Source organism: Centrocercus urophasianus, unplaced genomic scaffold, assembly GCF_019232065.1.
Source record: "Centrocercus urophasianus isolate 14NV4802_14NV808 unplaced genomic scaffold, USGS_Curo_1.0 seq_10, whole genome shotgun sequence".
NCBI lineage: Eukaryota > Metazoa > Chordata > Aves > Galliformes > Phasianidae > Centrocercus > Centrocercus urophasianus.
This window is the reverse complement of record NW_024884142.1, coordinates 47,895,071-47,907,776: the sequence shown is the minus strand read 5'-3', so window position 1 is coordinate 47,907,776 and position 12,706 is coordinate 47,895,071. Positions and strand designations below refer to the sequence as shown.

The following is a 12,706-nucleotide window of genomic DNA, read 5'->3' as shown; positions in this document are numbered from 1 at the left end:
AGAAATAAGCAGTCTGTTTTAACTAGTCAGAAAATGAGTCTAATGAATAGGCTTAAAGCCTCATCTGTTTACAAGTATTTTGTAATTTGCTAAACTGACTTGTAATCATTCTTACTGTAGCAGCACCATTCTCTGCTATAATTTAGCTGACGGCCTACCAACATTTCCATTAGAAAATCTTTTTAAGAAGGCTGTGACTTAGCAGCAAAAATGTGACATAGCAATACCAACCTTTTATACTAACTCCCAGACGTGGTTTGAATATATTTTTTAGCTTTTTAATATAGATGTGCGTATGAATGTTAGCAAGGAAAGTTTACAGCATTATTTAAGCCAGAAAGGTGCTGCAGAAGTTTTGGTTTCTCGTTGCTCAGCTCAGTGTACTCCAGGCTTCACATGCAAGAGCCCAGTTATTTCATTTGCCAGGTTCTTTTAAACAGCAAGATGCCATAAGTCAGAACCCAGGGATCTACTATCAGCTTGAAACTGGGCCCAAGTATGCTCAGACAGTACATGAACAACATGACACGCCAATTTGGACAGTGCTGCCAAATTTGCAGCCGTTGGGGACTTCCTGATGTTTATTAGTCATATTCCAGTATCATGCGGTGTGCAATATGAGCTGCTTCTTGCTGACTGCAGACTCCAAAGTGGCGTCATGAGCTCTCTGGGGAAAACAGACATCATTCGTTTTATTAAGGACCTGGCTGGGACCCCTCACTAGTTTTGCCCACCTCTTATTTTAAAAGAAATATCTGTAGGTTATTTCTTTTCTTTGTTCCTGAAAAATTAAATACTTTAATCAGTTATGAACACTTTTCTTTTACTACTAAAAGCTTAACCAGTTAGGAACCTTCAACATTAATAGGAGCATAAATGTTTAGCAAAATAATGTTGAACAGGAGCTGCAATAGTCAAATCTGACTGGAAGACAGTATAGCATTCATTTTAGGAAGCATATAACGAAGCAGAGGAAGATGGTGCTACTGGCAGTAGAGGATAAAACCCTTCTGATACACCTTCCCCTGGTTAATCTGCATCTAATGAATTTTTCAATTCAACTAAATCATTTTAAAAAGTACTTTTTTTTTTTTTTTTTTCATAAAACTTCTGGGAAAGCAGCTGTCTTAGAGATACCATCATGTTCTAACTGATGTTCTCCCAAGACATTCCCATCCAGCCTGAGCTGCTGTAAGTCAAACCCATACTGAGTAGCCTGCTGGTAATGGTTGGCACTGGTCAATAGTATTCTGCTCTGCCTGGTGTAGATGTAGCTGCTGATCCCTAGCTCAGTACATTAGGCAACTTTCCTTCCAGAAATTAGCAAAACCACTATGAAGCACGTAGGACCTGAGAGGGTAGTTTTTCTGCCTTCCACAGGACATTTAATGCCTGTCTGAATAGTTAATTGCTAATATGCTCTTAGAGGAAGTTTCACTGAGATAATCAGCTCCATGTTGGGCATTGATATATTGCTGAAAAAAGTTTGATCTGGTTTATAATTATAAACCTTCTTTAGCATTGACTAAATTGGTTAGATGGACAAAGTCCATTAATGGCAACAAGTGACTGTTATAAGTGGCAGATTATAAATAATGGCACTAAATATCACAATGACTGTATGAGGTACAATCATCTCTTTCTGCATATCTGGTACCACTTACTACAATTTATAAATTAAAAGGAAATAAAGCTGGATTCATTATTACATATAAGTAGATTTTAAAATATATCAATATTATTAAGAAATAATACATTTGAATGTTTCCAAATAACATTTAATTGCTCAGCTGTCTAGCTGAATAGTCTTCATTTCTCAAAAGATAATCTAATGTTCTTACTGGTGCTGAGACTTTTCAATAGCAAAACATCTGTATAATCAAATATAAATAAGAAATGGAATCAAGTGTGAAATAAAGTTTATAATTTTTTCAGTACTATTTCAGTAAAAACTAAAATGCTATAAATTCACCATGAAGAAACTTATCAAATGAAATTTCACTCTACAGCAACAGAAACTTCAGATTTGAGAAATCAGGTGTTAAACTGAATAACATTTACCTCACTTTAATACTATAGAAAAGTAAAAATAATGCTAGAAGAGGTGTACATTTATGTAAGTGCACATAGGGCCAGCAGACTGCTGTTAAAAGGCTCTATCAATCTTCCTTCAAAGTCAATAGAAAGTTGTCTCTTCATTTGAATATGAGCTAAATGTGCCCTGAAGCTTATTAAAGTGGAAAAGTCTTACTGGAAAATACTGACCAAATATTTAATTGTACTGGCCCATCTTTTAGGAGGAGTTACTGTGGAGAGTAAATGAATCCAGTGAGAAAGCTTGTAGATCAGTGAGCTCTAAATACCTACATGCAATATTCTGGTATGCACTTTTTTATGACTTTCACATTTTTCCCTCTAGAAGGATTGTCTGAGTTGACTAAAGGAGTTAAAAAAACATCTATGGTAGTGTCAGATTTCACGGGTGAATGCAAAGATCATTCATTACTATACATATATTTTTCATTCCCAGGTTAGAAAAAAGCATAAGCTCATTTAAAGTTCATAGTCCAAGTTCTTTTTCTAAGATGATGTCCTTTCTGTGATATTAAATAACTATGTTTTTTATTACTTCTTTTGTTGCTGCTATGTAGATGTTTAAACATGTTTTGGTAGTTCTTACTATTATATGTGGCTACAGATGGGGTCTTACTGTATAGACTATTGAATGAGTCATTCAATTGGATACACCATAGGTTATCAAAACAGTGTACCAACAAAGACACAGTCACAGCTCACACTTTTTGTCCCAGGAAAACCTCATCTTTCCATTTGCAGGCTATGCTCTGACTTTGTTTCTAAGACCACACAAATTGCCACTTCCTCAGCTCAAAAAAAAAGCAGCATCAGTCAATGCGAAAAATAAACTCTGCTCAGGGCTTATTCAGAGACTCCTTGTCACATCAGGTCACTTGGTAGTGATGGTCATGATTTTGTTTAAGATTTTGCCTTTATGAAGACCCCTTAAGTATAGGGTCTCCCCTAGGCAGTATGCACCTATTACTGTATATCCTTTTATCTTCTCTCTGATCCTATTTCCCAAGTGCAAGGAGGAAGGAGAGCACAAAGCAGGCCAAGAGAAGTGGAATCGTGGGTCTTGGAGCCAGAGAGATTCTGCCATGATCTACATGACGTACCAGTTATTCAGAAAGCATGTGGAAGTAGAATATTTTATATGGCCCAACAAAAGAAACATGTGTATTGTCAAAAAACTAAAGGAGATGAAAGAAAAAAGTAAGAGTTAAAAAATCTCATTGAATAGTCAGATAAAATAAATGCTGTAGTAGACATTTAGCTTCATATATCATAAGACGAGAGAAGTTTAAGATGCTCTATTATTTCAGGTTTGCTTAGATACCTTCTTCACTGTTCAACAGACTCTTTGAGAAGCTACAAACTCACTCTGAGACTGCATAGCTACAGCGTGTTCTATGCATGGGTGTTGCACAATACTCCAATAGCAAGTGTTGGGAGCCCACATTTTGTAATCCCAGTTCACAAGCTATAAATAAACATGTAATTTATTCCTCTTCACAGAACAAACTGGATATATTCTAGTGTCCACTTTATGTTAAGAAAAAGCTTTTAATTTTCTTCCCAAATACTAAAAGGTACTTGTCCAATTTTAATTATTTAGGGTGACATCATCCATATTTTTAGGAATAAGAGAAGAATGGAGTTCATTAGTTCATTAGTTCACTACTGATTTCACAGGTGCTTTTTTCTACTCCTTTTTTTTGTTGTTCATAAAATTCAGCGTGTGAATAGTTATTTAATTGTGGCTTTTTGGCCTTCTTGATTGCTTGCTTTTTAAATCGTAGAACTGCTTCGCGGTCCTTGACTTCAGGCAAGACATTTTCTGCAAGGGAATTGGACTTCAATACTCAACTCTTCTGAAATAGTTGGAAACTGCTTCAAGTACACAAAAAAAACTTTTTTTTTTTTTTTTTTTTTCTTCATAATGGCAACATTCAGTGCCTGGCACTTTGAGAAGTATGAAGTACTAGAAGGTTCTTGTACCTAGTACAAAAAAAAAAAAAAAAAAAAAAAGTAGGAAGAACAAATTATTTAAATGCAAAACTATTCAAAATAAAAAAAAACCCACTTCCATTCAAATGTAAGGGATATCAGTCACTGGAACAAATTCCAATACATCTCAGAAGATAAGACATACACAGGATAGATAGAAAATGGAGCATTCTTCTCCGTTTACAAAACAAACAGGATCACTGGGAGCTCTGCCCCAAGTTGCAGAGAAATTCAGTAGTGAGGTATGGGCAGAATCCACTCCATGACTTAACAACAACCCTATTCATTAGCATTATTTATACTCTTTCTGTTATTACAAACAATTATAGCAGGTCTGGAAAGAAAACTAAGGGAAAACAAACAATTCAGTTTATCAGTCTGTTTTATTTTATCTATTTTGGTATAATTGCTGCTACAATGTACAAACTCTGAACAGTACATAAAATGTTTTAATGGCCGGGACGGAGAGTTACTAGCTAAAGAACAATTAAGCTGTTACCTCCTGAGTTGCCTGTTATACATTCACATCTGGAGGGAAATTATACTCTAAAGGCTAAGCCTGCAAAGGGGTCTTTGGCAACAATGGGCAGCGCTCTGCCTAAGCTCAAGCATCTAAGGGCCAAAGCCAGAAAGAAACTTTGGCCTTGTAATTCTTTCCACGGTTGTGCTCATCAGCCACACACCTCACTCCAGTGCCCTCCTGCCTCAGTGCCCACTGGAATCTGCAGCAACCAGCACAGAGAGGGGGGACACTCGCCCAGCTAGAGGGAAGCCTTGAGGATGGGATGATTCTGGATATCAGGATTTTGGGAATACGTTGGGAGGACCAATGAATCCTTGGAGACAGGTTTTGGGCAGGAGCTTTTTACCTCTATCACTGTACTGGTGAGATGTCCCCAAAGACCTTGCACGGTCACTTTCAGAGACTAAATATGACAAAATTTACAGACTCAACAAAATAGAATCATAGGATTGCCTAGGTTGGAAGAGACCTTAAAGATCATTGAGCTCCAACCCCCTTCCTGTGGGCAGGGTTGCCAACCACTAGATCAGGTATGATAGCTAGTGCATTAAGAATTTCTCAGTGTTTTAAAAATATGTATTAGATTTTCTTAAGGGATGTAGGTTTGGGCTGAAAATAAAATACAAGAAAGTGAAGTGAGAGTCACAGATACCACATCTAAACTGAGTGGACACAGAGTGCTGGTGAGAGGTCAAGAAGAATAAGTGAAGTATCCAGCACTTGATCCAGAACACTTCCATATATCTTTACTGCCTTGCTCCTTAGCCAAGTACATGCTGTAAAATTTGCAGGTAAGAAAAACTGGAATAACTGAACAGGTCTTTAAATAAGTACAGTTTAGAACTGGTGGGTATCACAGATCTCATTCCTTCTCTGTCATTAATCACTCAATAATTGAACAATCTGTATTCTGGGTTCAGTACTTTCCTTGCACCATAAAGAAAAAATTAAAACAACCAGACCAGAGGCTATTATGAGAGAGAAATTAACTGATATTTTAATTTACTAGTCTTAGAAAGGGAAAGCATGAGTACAGTTTGAGGTGATGGCAGGTCACCTGAGATAAGGAAAAAAGGCCTGGATTCCAGTCTTACTGCTAGTGACAGCTTAGTATAAAAGACCAGAGTTGTTTCAGCGGAAGGGAATTAGCTATTCCAGGACAGCCAAAAGCCTTGACATCTGAGATGGACAGATAAAGGACAGAATTGAAGCTGTATAAATATTTTAACCAGAACAAAACTCATTGGTGGCCATAATTGAATATTTAAGGGTGTTCAAAAATTGGCTACCAGATCAGAGCTCATTTGAAAATTCAATGAGGCAACCACTAATTTGCAAATCCCATTGAGCTTCAGGAATGAGTAAATTACTAAATTGCTGTACATAAGATTCTGGGCATACTCAGCAGCAGAGTTTTTGCTGTTTGCAAGTTTTAAAATATAACACTTAAGTAGGATTAAGGAAAAACTGAGAAGAGGGTTGATAATCTCTATGGTAGGTTTTGGTCCTCAAGGGTGCAGGTTGCCTTTATGGATGTGGTTGTAACTCTGAAGTGGTGCTGTGGAGCTGTGAATTTGTAACATCCATCATTAGATTTGATTAGATTTGAATGCTGGAAATGTTTAAATCTCAGTTTTTTAACAGGATAAAGGGAATAAGTTCCAAGTTCTTATACAAACAAGTCCAAAAAAAAAAAAAAAAAAAAAAAGCAAATTTGTTTACAAATATTGTTCCTGATTTAGTAAATATCTAGGCAAGACCAACAGTCCTGGTCACGGAAAAAGATGGATTTAAACCACAAAAATTACAAAATTCCTTTAGAAATTGTTAATTAACACACATTATTTAAACAACAACAACAACAACAACAACAAAGTAGGAATCTTTTCAGTGCCACTCTGTTTTTGAGTTGTTATTTTATGCATTTTTTTTTTCCTGGAATTTAATTCCTACTTAGTTTATACTGCCAGATTGTTCTTGGAGAAGAAAGAGGAGTTAGAAACTCATGTTATTGATTAAAACAGAGATATCCCCTCAATCTTGCATGATTTTAGGGCTTAGGTTCCCTGAAAGAACTCTCAATTTGTTTCAAAAAGTGATGTAAACTTATACTTAATATCCTAAGTTTAGTTTTGGCAATTCTTCGTCAAAGAAAAGCAAAAGGATGCTATGATTGCAGGTAAAATTGCCATTGCCATGGTGGGGAAGCCCAGAAAAGGCTTCTTCTTGATGCCCCTGGAGCACATGGGAAGACAGGTATCTCTCATTTTTAGACATCAGGCCAGCAGAGCTGTCTGTGCACACAGATGTCATGCTTTCTGAGGCCACAGGACAGCACTGAATTGTATGTCTTCTCTCACCTAACCAAACTGCTTCTTGAGTTAGAAATACATGCCCTAGGAAAATCCTTCAGCAGCTTCCTTACCTATACTGAAACCACACTCTATCCTAAATCAGCAAAAACATGCAAGACACAAGTTGTCTTTAGCACTGTATTACAAATAATGTACAATATTATTTCACAAGAGACATCCTCCTTTCTGTAACTGTATTTCTTTTGCTAATGGGAGGGTACTAAAGAGAGAGGATAAATCTCAGAAAACAGTGATCACAGCATGATGTGCGTGCACAGGATCATAAGAAGTACATCCAAAGGTGCAGCAATTTTTTTTTCCCCACCATATACTTGTTTTGCTTCCTACTCCAATGAACTTTTTGTTCAGTGTTTTTAAATACCCAAGGGAAAATACTTCTGTCATTGTTGCTATTGTAAATAACCAATGATGTGAAGGCTGAAGATAAGCTATACTGAAAGTTGTGTGTGCAACATTTTTTTTGTTTGCTATAACAGAATGATTCAATACTTATTAATTTGTAGGCAAGAAGTGGAAAAAATTTCAGAAATCTTTTTTTTTATCCCACAGAAAAATATTCAGTGCAATAGCAGCTAGTTCAAAACTTGATTACTTAACCAAAACTAGAGAGAAACTACAGGAAGTGGGAAGAGAAAATGATAGAAAAATTAAATAGCAAAGAGTAGCTTAATCTGACGCTGACTTGGACAGAGAAAGATCCAGACTAAAGATTATACTCCACTTACTATTTATTTATTACACAGACTTCGACAGTTTCAGCAGAAGAGTCTTCTAAAGTTGTGATATGTTCTTTGGAGCTATTCACTTTCATATAAAGAGAAAAAGAACAGAAATCGACTCTCATATGCATTGCAAGCATCCAAAGTGTAGGCTGCTATCATGGGTTGCTTTTGACTGCCTTTTCCTTTACCTGTTTTTATCAATAGAACTCTGAAGTATTTGATTTCATGGTGGTTGCATTTATGAAAACTTCACAAATTTCATGGGACAAGAAATGTGCTTCCTGTCCACCTGTAGTGCAGATGTTTATTGTATAAATTGGGAATTTATTGCAGTGTGATAATCTGCAGCATGACATTATTTTTCTAATACTAAAATCAAAGTTTTCCCTATAAAAAAGTTAAGTGAGCCTTATCAGAAACCAAGACTGTCATAATTATGATTGTCAGGATCCTCAAAATTAATTACAACTTCAAGCTGTAACAGAGCCTAAAATAGCAAGAGCTGCTGGTGATCCAAAAATCACTCACAGCATGTTCAAGCTAGTATTTGGCAGAGAGCATATGCAACTTAAAAAAGAACATAACCCTTTAGGCCCATGCAAGCAATTAAGTTCTTTGTGGAAATGTCAGACCGTAAGTCTGAAAAGACCTTTCAATTGTTTACGTACAATTTTCCTCTAATTAGTGAGAACTCATTTTGATTTTTCTCCCTTCATTTTTGAAATAGGACCAGATGGGCTTAAGTTCGGAGGGCAGCTGTTCTGTTCAAAAACAAAACAAAAACAAAAATGAAAAAAAAAAAAAAGGGAAAAAGTGTTCCATGCCAAGTCAGACCCCATGATTCTTACAGTGATGGGGGTACAAGTAAATGCCAATCAGCTTAGCAGCATTTAAAGATACGTAAGGAACTTAGCCTGGGAGCTCTGCTGACGACGTAAAACAAGAAGACATTTCCAGAAGTGTCTGTCAAACAAAGTATAAAAATAATCAGAGACTGATGGCAGAAGTTACTGACACTCTAGCTGGTGTACAAGTGGGTGAAATTAAACGGCACTGTACCGGCACTGAATTCATTGTTGCAATGCTCTTTGCTAAAGTTCTAAACGCAGTAACTAGTGGGTTAAAAACGTACAATACAGCTGTGTTTTATCAGAGCTACCTTAAAATGCTAATAGAGAGGATTTTTCTTTTGTTGCACAACCTGTTAAATCACCGCCCTCATATTAGCTTGTGCTGCCTTTGCCACTTCTCTGCACTCTGTCTTTATCTGAGACAATAGCTTATTCTTCTGCCTGTTCCCTCTTCCTGCTCCTCTGAGCCTACAGCAACTATCAGTCTTGTGTGCAATAGACCTAGCCCTGTCTAATAGCAAAATAGCTCAGCAGAATGCAAGGCAAATGTCTCCTGTCCAATAGTTAGGATTGTGCATCTTTGCTGGAGTCTTGCCTCAGCTTGGATATGTCAGGAAATGCTAAGCAAGTCCTTTGATTTTTTGTGCTTCAGCCTGTAAACTGAGAACAACAGTTATCAATATCATCAGAGAAAGGGGAGGCTTTGCTAAACAGTGGTTGTTTGAAATACCTCGATGAGAAGGTGCTTATGTAAAGGCTAACACTTAGCTCTTTTACCAGTCCAGTACCAAATGATATGAAACAGTCATAATATTTTATTATTTTCTTTCTTTCTCAGTGCCTTTCAAACCTCTCACTGCACTTCTGCTAAAGAGGCCCAAGTATAGGATCCTGTTAGAGACAAAGTCAGACTTTTGGTTATAAATGTGAATCCTTGGAAGTTATCGTGATAGTCTGAGATCTTGTTAGAATTTAGATGAGTTATCTTTGATCACTTTGCTTCTGCTTTCCTTTGTGCCAGTAGTTTGACAGTCTATTTGTTTGGACTGGAAGCTCTTTGCTACAAAAACTGTTTGTAAATGGGCTGTGGTACCAAACCTAGTTTCAGTTCTACTGACACCGTAAGACATAATGCTAAAATTTAATTGATTTAGTATTTAGATTTACAGCTACAGTCCAATGGAAACTTACAGTCTGTGAGACAAATGATTTCCTCTTACAATGATACAGCCTGCAGGAAAGTTTTCCCCTCGGTAAGTCAAAACAACAAAAAAAGATGTAGGTGATGTCAGTGCTGCTGCAATACAAAGAAGAAAAAGAAGCAAGATATCCAAGAAAAAAGTAATATATGAATCACAGAATCATAGAATGGGTTACGTTGCATGAAACCTTAAAAATCATCTAGTTTCAACACACTGTCATGAGCAGGACTGCCTCATCAGGCTGCCTAGGACCTTATCCAACCTGACTTTGAACACTTCCAAGAGTGGGGTATCCAGAGCTTATCTGGGCAGCCTGTACCAGCACCTCACCAGCCCTCTGAGTGAAAAAATTTCCCCTTGACATCAAATCTAAAACTCCCATTTTATAGTTTAAAAGCATTCCCCTTTATCACTACCAGACGTAAAAAGTCAGTCTCCCCCCTGCTTATATGGCCGCTGGAATTATTGAAAAGCTGCAATGAGGTCTTTTCTCCAAGCTAAATATGCCCAGCTCCCTCAACCTTTCTTCATAAGAGGGGTACTCCAGCACTTGGAGCATCTTTGTGGCTCTCTGGATCTGCTGTAACTGCTCCACACCCTTCTTGTGGGGGAGGCTCTAGATCTGGATACAGTATTCCATATAGTGCCTCGTGAGGGCAGAGTAGAGGGGAACAATCATCTCCCTCACTCTGCTGGCCATCCCTCTTTTCACTCAGCCCAGGATACTGCTGGCCTTTCAGGCCATTGTATGATCACTGGGTACATTAAAGTAGATGCTGTTGGATCTTTGTCTTGATTGTAGTTTTTGTGATTCTAACTGCTAATTCCCACTGACATTTATTTCCTGTTCCCGTTTCTTTCCATCTTATTTGCTGTATTGGTAGTCTGCCTGTTGAGGCTCAAAAATAGGGAAAGAAGAGACTGTTCACACTTCCTCTTCCTCATTCTGTCTGCAGATCCTTCAAAGGAAGGATTACCCAGGCACCAAACTAAACACATTTCATAGAGACCACTTAGAAGAAAATGAAGGGCAACAACTTCCACTCGTTAACATCACTATGGCCTGGGACTCACCCAGCACGCTCAGAGCAGAAAGCTCTGTATCCCGTTGCCAAAACGCCGAACAGTACAACTCACTTGGCTACTTCTTGTTCAGATTACAAATGGCTTAACTCCACACCTTGCCAGGCAGTACAACAGATTGCAGGTCCTAGTAGAGGACAGGGTGCCCTCCTCAAAATCTTTACCTGAAAGCTTTCTTTCAACTTGAACATCCAGTGGTTTACCTTGAAGAAAACCTCCTGCCAGTGGCAATGTTTTGCCTACATGCTGGGGCACACTGGATGTTATTTTTTATTGGGGAACTCTTGTTCCCCAGTGCCTCAGAGGCTCAGGCCTCGGAGAGAACCAACGACATACCCTCCAAACGATGAGGGAAGCAGTAGCACTTTGCCAAGCTGCTGACCTTGATGCACTGGATGTATTGGCTCAGACTCCGCAGGAATTCCTAGCCCAGATCCCATGGATCCTGGAGCTGGCATGCAGAGAAAGCTTCTCCTCTGGATTCTTCCCTGCTTCCAAACTCTTTTTGCAGAGGCAAGGTCAGGCAGGAGGATTGTTGAGCTGCTTTTGTCCCCAGCCACACAAAGCCCTACGCTGGAGGTAATGGACCACAGAAGGATTTCTAAAGCTGCTTGCAGCATACCTAACACATTATGCACTCTGGACTTTCCTTCCCATGAGAATGGTGTTCTTGCTGCTTAGTGCATTTGCTTACTGATATCTCCTTTTGCTAATGGGCTCCACCTTCAAAGTGGCATACTTTACCCTGCTAGTTGCCCTCTCTGGCACTGTGGCTAAGGCAAGGGATATTGGTGGGGGAACATTTAAGGCCATCTTTCTTATCTGTAAAGCCTGCAGTCTTCCTGAAACACATTTCTTTGTAATTTCCTTCATAGGGGGTTTACTTCAAATTCATCACCATTATATCTGACGCCTTGGGTGCTCAGAGCACCGCAGAGAGAGGCTTAGAACCCTGCATTCTTTGTTGAAAGCGGGAAGAGCTGGAATAATGGATTTTATTTTGTATTATTTTCGTGTAGAAACATAAACGTGGGATCATTTAGAGGAACACATCATTCCTATGGAAGCTACACCGTTGCTCAGTAGAGAGACTGATTCAAGAAGCTGCATTTTAAAGTTACTAATATCTAAGCAATAGTATACAGTTGTGTCTGCTTTCTATCCCCACAAAAAAGGCGCAAGAGGACAAGGCTGTGATTAGAAGATAAGAAAAGGAGAATTAATGCAGACGTACATTTAAAAAGAAAGTATTGCAGCATTAGCAGACCAAGCCGTGCTTAGGAAAGCTTTTAACAGTTATCAGCAATTCTTTAGAAAACAGCCACAGTTTACATGTGTAGCCAGTTGCTTTCTAATTGCTACAGCAGGCTACCACTGGGAAGAACAAAGGAAATATTTAGCACATCGTAAATTCTTCTGTGGCCCTGCCGAGTGGCTGGAGTTCAGATTACACGTTTATAACCAACATTTGAGAGCAATTTCTCCTTCACTTTGAGAAAGTGGGTGGGGAAGCTGTTCGACACTTTCTTCAAATGCCTGAAGTAATGTGTGTCTGAAAGAAACGGGTTCAAAATTCTGTTCCCCTTGTCTTTAATTCAAGCTCATAGTTTATGATATACGTTGAAGTGCATTGAAAAACTTAGTTGGATGTACCATTGTTGGTGTTGTTATATTTGCTTGCAGCTTTACTACTACTGTGTATTATTTGCTGAAGTCTTGCAAATTGATCACTGTTTGCTTTCACTGATGCTAAGTATCTTGAAAATGCTGTCGTGGGCTGTGCTGGTAACTGGACTGGAGGTACACTGATTCGGTATTTAATCGCATTCTTGTCTGGCAAATGGGGTGTTGGCGCTCTGAAATT

General features: G+C 38.3%; 1 protein-coding gene across 10 annotated transcripts in view; it reads right to left on the bottom strand.

The window, feature by feature from the left end:
- EYA4 (EYA transcriptional coactivator and phosphatase 4) overlaps positions 1–12,706 on the bottom strand; it is a 204,861-nt gene that overhangs the window by 174,315 nt on the left and 17,840 nt on the right. The window contains exon 2 of one of the 10 annotated variants that reach the window (XR_006168947.1): positions 3,563–4,077. The exons of the other annotated variants lie outside the window; for them this stretch is intronic. The gene's annotated coding sequence lies outside the window, so the exon portion shown is untranslated. Of the gene's footprint in view, positions 1–3,562; positions 4,078–12,706 lie in introns of those variants that run through there. 10 annotated transcript variants of the gene reach the window in all.